Source organism: Gossypium raimondii, chromosome 1 (assembly GCF_025698545.1).
Source record: "Gossypium raimondii isolate GPD5lz chromosome 1, ASM2569854v1, whole genome shotgun sequence".
Lineage (NCBI taxonomy): Eukaryota > Viridiplantae > Streptophyta > Magnoliopsida > Malvales > Malvaceae > Gossypium > Gossypium raimondii.
In genome coordinates this window covers 20,877,881-20,885,251 of record NC_068565.1, presented here as the reverse complement: position 1 = coordinate 20,885,251, position 7,371 = coordinate 20,877,881, and the positions used below count along the sequence as shown (strand labels likewise).

General features: G+C 34.1%; 1 non-coding gene across 1 annotated transcript; it reads right to left on the bottom strand.

Moving 5' to 3' along the window:
* Positions 1 to 6,956: 6,956 nt before the first annotated feature.
* Positions 6,957 to 7,063, bottom strand: LOC128033549 (small nucleolar RNA R71). Its single transcript, XR_008189564.1, has one exon. It is a non-coding gene; the product is annotated as a small nucleolar RNA R71 (small nucleolar RNA).
* Between the last annotated feature and the right edge of the window lie 308 nt (positions 7,064 to 7,371).

Below are 7,371 nucleotides of genomic sequence, written 5' to 3'. Positions count from 1 at the left end.
CATTTGAGTGGGAAACGTTGTCCGATTGGTCTGGAATTTTATATACATATTTGTGGCACTGTAGCAAAGTCCAAAAAAATTGAAAAAGACTAAATCAAATAAAAAGTTAAAAAAATATTCAGCAGGTTAAGTTTAGTGTCAAAAATTTCCAGATCAAATATACAATATTTAAGGACAGTCCAGTTTAAATTTCGTGATTTTTGGTGATCGGGAACACATCGAACGAAGTTGTCAAGTTACTCCACAGTTTTTTCAGGTTTTTGGGTGTCAGCAAATTTTTTTTTTTGATTCTTAGCTGAGGGTTTTCATTTGTTTTGCTTTTATTCTTCCTTTACACTATCTAACACCTTCTTGTTTCTTGTGTTAGTAGGGTTTAAAAGTGTGCACAATTCTTCCTCGATGTGACACAAATCAATTGGTGTCTCGTCACTCTTTGGACTCCTAGTGCAATTAAGATTCTTTGGTAGTTACGGTTGATACACTTTCTAATTGATTAATATAGACTCTTTTAAAGAACTCCCAGGACTGAATTCTTTGGAGGGAGTTGTGAAATCTTTCTTGATTTCAAGGCTTCTTAGGACTTTATCCATCTTTTTTGCTGTTTGTTCTTTTTTAATTATTTTTGTTTGTGTCGAATTGTTGATTAATTTGGTTTAATTGTTCTTGTTGTGTTTCCAGTCATTCCAAGCTTCAAGGATCTGTTTTGTAACATTCTTTGGCATCAAGAAACGTTCTTTATTCATCCTTTCTTGCCGCCCAAGTATCATTCTATTTCAATTTGGTTTTCTTGGTCTTTTAAGTTTAATTTTTTGTTTTCTGTTTTCGTTTCAGATCTAAGTGTCGATAGTTTTCGTAAGACTTTTCCCGTGACTTGGCAACTTGATCTTGGTCTGCACGCAACCTCCTATCATTTGGTATCAGATTTTGGGCGTTTTGGGTGTTCTTGGTTGATTTCTAAACTGATTTCTTTTAAAAAAACAGCATATAGACGTTTTTCCCTAGAAAAATTTTTGAAAAAAAATTCATTTGAGTGGGTAAACGTTGTCCGATTGGTCTGAAATTTTATATGCATATTTGTGGCACTATGATGGAATATTAAAAAATATCTCCCGCAAAGAAATCAGTAGAAAAATTCAAAAAAATTGAAAAACACAAAATCAAATTAAAATTAAAAAATATTCAGCGGGATGAGTTTAGTGCCGAAACTTTCCAGATAAAATATAAAATATTTAAGGACATTCAAGTTTAAATTTCGTGATTTTTGGAGATCGGAAACACCTCGAACGAAGTTGTCAAGTTACTCCGCAGTTTTTTCAGGTTTTCGGGTGTCAGCAATTTTTATTGATTCTTAGCTGTACGTTGTCATTTGTTTTGCTTTTATTCTTCCTTTACACTATCTAACACCTTATTGTTTCTTGTGTTAGTAGGATTTAAAAGTGTGCATAATTCTTCCTCGGTGCGACACAAATCAATTGGTGTCTCGTCACTCTTTGGACTCCTAGTGCAATTAAGATTCTTTGGTAGTTACGGTTCATACACTTTCTAATTGATTGATATATACTCTACTAAAGAACTCACAAGACAGAATTTTACCTCTTTGAGAATTTGATTTTCCTTTTGAGTGTTGAGTGTTTGTTATGCAGGTTTTCCCAAAAAAAAAGATGTCTACAATTGGTCAAGTCGTTGATTATTCAGATTCGAGGACGAATCTTTTTGAGGAAGGGGGGAATGATACGAGTCACAAAGGCCCAACTCAAGCTCAAGAACGTGATGGGCTCAAATTACCACAAGGCCCAATAATGAGGTCAAAGGCCAAGAAAATGCGTATAAAACTAAATGGAACCGTTCAAGACTTCATTAGCAAGGCCTTAGATACGTATACAAAGGAAAAAGAAAATCAAGATTCACTTTCTTGTTTTCAAGAAAATCAAGAAACCGAATCTTGTTCCAATTTTGCTGTTTTGAGCGATTTCAAGAATCAAGAAAATCAAGATTTCAAATCTTGGAAATCTTGGTCCAAGAAACTAAATCTTGTAGCTAAGGCGCATTGGATCTCAGTTACGAGCATCAACGAACAAATTTTGGGAGAGAACGGATTACAAGCCCAAGTTCTTGAGGATACGACCCAATAAGATGTTCCAAACCCAACCAAGAAGTTTAAATTAGACTTAGTTGAAAATCAGGCCAAATTGTCAAAGTGGCCCAATTTGTAAAATTTTAATTCTTTAAATACTTAGTTTTAATTTTTAGACTTTATGAATAAATTTCTATGTAAGAATTCAGTCCAAGAGGCCAATTTAAAGGCCTTGGACGAAATTCCCTTGAAATGCAACAATTAGGGGTTTTTTTAGTTTTCCTAGTAGGGATAGGAAAGTAGTTAGGAGGCCTATATATATGGCTTGGCCGGCCACCCTTATACATGATATATTGAATTCAGATTTTTTTTGTGGAGTGAAAACTCTCTTTGAGTTTCTCCAAGAATTCTCTCTTGAGTTTTCTTTAGAAGTAGTTTTAACAATCTTTTTTATTGTGGGAGCCATCTTCAACCTTCTTCTTGCCGTGTTTTTACATTGGAGGGAAGGCTAGGTTTGTTTGAAGGGAGTTGTGAAATCTTTCTTGATTTCAAGGCTTCTTAGGACTTTATCCATCTTTTTTACTGTTTGTTCTTTTTTAATTATTTTTGTTTGTGTCGAATTGTTGATTAACTTGGCTTAATTGTTCTTGTTGCGTTTCCAGCCATTCCAAGCTTTAAGGATCTGTTTTGTAACATTCTTTGGCATCAAGAAACGTTCTTTATTCATCCTTTCTTGCCGCCCAAGTATGATTCTATTTCAATTTGGTTTTCTTGGTCTTTTAAGTTTAATTTTCTGTTTTCTATTTTCGTTTTAGATCTAAGTGTCGATAGTTTTCGTAAGACTTTTCTAGTTACTTTGCAACTCGATCTTGGTCCTTGCGCAACCTCCTATCAGAAAGACTAATATGTCGTCTATCAAGTCCAATTGGGGAGATGCATTGTCTTGGGCATCGGAGCAGATAACTCCCAAAAGATAGAGACATACATGTGACTGACTAGACAGACAATACATCAGACTGGACCCAAGTAGAATAGATCTTGAATCCATTTATGGCTTTATTTGTTTGTGACGTTCATATTGTGGCATACCTAAATCCTGAGTGGATGGTGGACTATGCGTGTGGGATTCGTACACTTTGATGTAAGTAGAAGCTTGAGTTCGAATAGATATGCAATCAAAAGCTAGTGTGTTGAGTGTACGGATTCTTCAGTACGTAGCGTCATTCACAACAGTGGAATTCATGACCCAAGATATGGGTAAATGATATCCTCTCATTGTCATTACATGGTTGATGAAAAGTAAACAGGACCATAGGTATGTCGTATTTATGATGAATGACTTAATTACTATTCGATAGTAATTGACTTTTAATGAAGAAAAATGTAATGGTTACCATAAGATATAATATGATCACATTGGGAGAACGAATATTATCCAAAGAGATCAAGGATATCCTTTGAGGGTAACATACTTATGACTATGTAAGTGGACAAGCACTGAGTAGTTGCTTTCGTAATGGTATGTCGATAAGGAGAGCTCAATCATGATACTATAGTGGAATGACTTCATGACTAAATGAGTTTATAATTAATAAGTGAAAAGTTGGAACTTATTTATAAATCATTCAAGCTCTAATTACATATGTTCAATCGATCCTTCCACTAGCTTGATGAAATTAGAAATGAACAAAATGAATAGGAAAAGAGAAATTGAAAAATTCAGTAATGGTTATGGTTTTTTCCGGAATGGAAAAATGGAATCATTTGGAAATAGATGAAGGTTTCCAAAAATGAAAATGGAAATTATCCATTTGCAATTCTATATGGATTACTTAAAAATGGTCTGAAGAATGAGTTTATGTTGAGTCTAGTCAACATGTTGAGTTATAAAATATTGAACATATTTTCTCGAAATTTTATAAAGGTTAAAATCATCAAAAAATTTATCGGGGGTAAAATCGTCAAAATTTTACTGGGGTAAAATAAGGATGAGAAAATTATTTAATATAGAATATTAAAGTTTATTTTGGGAAATAGAAAAATCGAATCGAGTTGGATCATATTACAGAATACAGGGTCAAAAGGCCTAAGAAATACTCTTAATTACACCCGATGTGAGAGAGACCCAAAACCCCTCATCTAACATGAAGGGGGTGACAACCTTAGAAGGATTACTAGGGTGTATCATCCACCCCACTCTTATTCTAAGTAGGAAGTTGTTTTTCTATTTGAAATAAACAACTACAACTCAATAAGGGTCCTACCTTTTCTTCATATAAATAGATGGTACCGGTAAAGATATTAACACAACATAAAGAGATTGTTACTCTACCGAAAATAGAGAGAATTTATTCTCAACTATCAAATATATTTTTCTAGAATAACAATTCTACCCGTTTCTATTAAGAAGAGAGAATTTTAGTCTTCACCCCAAATAAAAGAGAAAACTTTTTCTAGTTTTGCATTTCAATTTAATTTTTTCGAGCCCACACTTGAAGCAATTCGTGGTATAGGAATAGTAGAGAAGATCATTTTGTTGAAAGACGGGAACAATGAATGTTTTTTGTTAAGCCAAAATCACAGGTATGAATTCATTTAGGGTTTATTGCTATATCTCAGACCAAGTCAGTTTTCAAAATTTTAATTTTTCGTTGTGCAAGAAAACCATTTTTAAACAAAGATTTTTTTTCCAACAACCTCAGCCTAGACGCAACCACATTGAGGCCTAGAAACGTCCATTGGAAAGTCCAACCGTCTGCAAAGACTCATCCTCCACCAGTATGCTCCTTGAATCAAGTAGGGAATTAAGGGGACCAACTTCACCTCTACTAAAAATAGCAGTCAACCACCCACTTTTCCACCAATCAAGGGATGACAACAACCTCTCCTAATAATAGCAGTCACTCGACCACCCACCTTCCACCTATCAAGCACGACAACCACCCTTTAAAATAGCCATTACCGCCACCCACTTTCCACATATCAAGGGACGACAACCAAATGAGGGAGAATCAAGGATTCCTATGCTAAAAATAGCACGGGACATTAGGACTTCAACAATGATAAATAGGTACCTTCATTCATCTATAGAGGCATCAGATTTCAAAGAAAAAAACTTAAAAGTGTCTGTTGTTTTACTTATGGCTTGCTAAGAGTTTGCACGCCACAAAATAGGGAAAACCCTTTTCCAAGAGGGAGAGAAACTAGTAGGTATGAACTTGAGAGCAATAAAGTAAATTTGACATGAAGAAGGGGAGGAGAGCTACCATGAGAAGCCGCAAGAAGCAATCACAGATAACCCCCTGCATTCAGCTGTTTTATCTGCTTATTATGTAGTGGTCGTGGATAACCCTCCTCGGCTTTCCTTCTTCCCTTTCTATTTGTTGTTAATTGTTTCTATTTATGTTGACAAACATCTTTGCATCTCATTTGTATGTTTTTAATTCAATAAGCATGACTTAGTTTTGTTTAGTTAAAGTGAGTATGAATCTTAGTTTTGTTTAGTTAAAGTGAGTATGAATCTTTTATTTGAGTTGATTGTTTTTTACGTTATGAATGTTCTGGGTAAACAATTGTTTCATTCATTTAGTTTTAATTGTTCTAGGCAAACAATTGTTTCATTCATTTAGTTTTAATTACTATTAATACTTATGAGTATAAGGCCAACATTTTTTAGGTTAACGAATGAGCTATTTAATTTGTGAAGAGGCAATAGTTAATAAACAAAAGAGCTAGATAGTGCATGTCATGTTGATATCGAAAGATGATTGTTGCATGCATAAACTGCATATGATGCCCGAAAGGGTGATCTCAAGGTTACTTTGACATAGACATATGCGAGGTAACTAAAAGGCATAATAAGACTTCGAGAGAAGCCTATGCTTTAAGTTTAATGAATTTTCACATTGCCACAATCTTTTGTAACATTCTTAATATAATTGTCAATAAAACCTTATTATAGTGAAATATTTATTCTAGTCTATTCATGTTGTGGTTGCTAAATCTTGTGTTCAATTTTTCTTCTACATTATGTATTATTATATTCACATTTTTATTTCGATCTCTCATAAAAATTATCCTTACTTGTTACTTTCCAAATTGTTTTCTAGTTAACTTTGTAAATTATCTGCAGATTTAGTCCCAGTGGAGACGATAACTCTACTTACTACTTATTACTTATAACGACTGTGTACACTTGTATGTGACCCTGATACAAGTTTTTGGTATCATTTTTGGGGACTATATTTTGTCATTATTTGTGAAGATAATTTTTTTTGCAATTTGGTTTATTTTTATTCTTTTTCATTATTCTTTTTATTATTTTGTGATTTTCACGGTTTATGAACATAGACCAAATTATCGATCTATTGCTAATTGACCCAAAAATTGTACGTACTTTTAGAAAAAGAAGGGAACGCTTAGCCCAAATACAAGTTGAAGAAATGAATCAAGACCCAAGAGAAGACACAACTAGTAATACTTGTAATCCAATCCTTACTGCTGATGACAGATATCGAGCTATTCGACAATACGATGTGCCCTTATTTAGTGAGCTCAATCCAAGGATTATAAGACACAAAATTGAGGCCTCTCGATTTGAATTAAAGCCGATGATGTTCTTGATGTTGCAAACAGTGGGACAATTTAGTGGGATGCCTACTAAAGATCCACATCTGCACCTTCTCTTATTTATGGAAGTAAACAATTTTTTTTCTAGCTAGTTTGAGTATCTAAAGATGCTTTAATATTGAAGTTATTCCCATATTCGTCGTGAGATTGAGCATAAGCATGGTTGAATTCCTTACTGCCCAATTCTGTATCCATATGGCAAGAGTAGGTGGAACGCTTTCTGATGAAGTATTTTCCACCAAGTAAGAATGCTAAGCTCAGAAATGAAATTACTACATTTCAACAGTATGAAGATGAATTGTTATATGAGGCATGGGAACGATTCATGGAATTATTATGAAAATGCCCTCATCATAGAATTTCTCACTGCATCCAATTGGAGACTTTTTACAATGGTCTCAATGCTCACACAAGAATGGTGGTAGACGCTTCAACTAATAGATCTTTTCTTTCAAAGTCATACAATGAAGCATATGAGATCCTTGAAAGAATTTCAAGCAACAATTATTAGTGGTCGACCAATAGAGTACCCACAGGAAGAAGAGTGGTAGGAGTTCATAAAGTCGATGCTCTTACATATTTAGCTACTCAAGTATTGTTATGACTTCCATGCTTAAGAAATTGTTGCAATGCTAACATGACAAGTCACCAACCAAGTCAGTTTGAGA